Raw genomic sequence first — 660 nt, forward strand, 5'->3', positions numbered from 1 at the left:
TATAAAATGTATTTGCAGTTAATAAATCTTTGATTTTATAGGAGTCTATCATTCTGTCTCATTTCTGTCACCATGTTCATATGACCCAACTACTGATTCTTCTTCCCAACTTTTCTAAACTTTTGTGTTCCAGTTATTCATTATTACTAATGTATCTTTCTTCCTTGTTTGATCAATTTTCAATTGCAACAATCGGTAGAAGTCATCTATTATCTCCTCTTTGGCTCTGGTTGTTGGTGCATAAATTTGAATGATAGTGCCATTAACAAATCCTCCTTGTATGCATATGAATATTATCCTGTCACTTACAACTTTGTATTTCAAGATGGATCTAGAAATGGTCTTTTTAACTATCAGTGTAACCCCATTTTCCCTCATCTTTTCATTTTCAGCATAGTAGATCATATGGTTGATTAAAAATGTCCCTTGTCAATCCATTTCATTTTGCCAATGCCTAATATGTCAATATTTATGTGTTCTATTTCTTTCTTAACAATCTTCAATTTTCCTACATTAATAATTCTCCCATTCCAAGTTCCAATCACTAGTATTTATTTACAACTGTTCCTCCTTCTTTGTCATTCCCAGTATGAAGGTTCAGCCTCCAATGTCATATCTGCTAGTCAAATCTAAGTGTGCTCTATTGTACATAGGCTATGA

Source organism: Elephantulus edwardii, unplaced genomic scaffold (assembly GCF_000299155.1).
Source record: "Elephantulus edwardii isolate Elephantulus edwardi_28Jun2011 unplaced genomic scaffold, EleEdw1.0 scaffold00017, whole genome shotgun sequence".
Classification (NCBI taxonomy): Eukaryota; Metazoa; Chordata; class Mammalia; order Macroscelidea; family Macroscelididae; genus Elephantulus; species Elephantulus edwardii.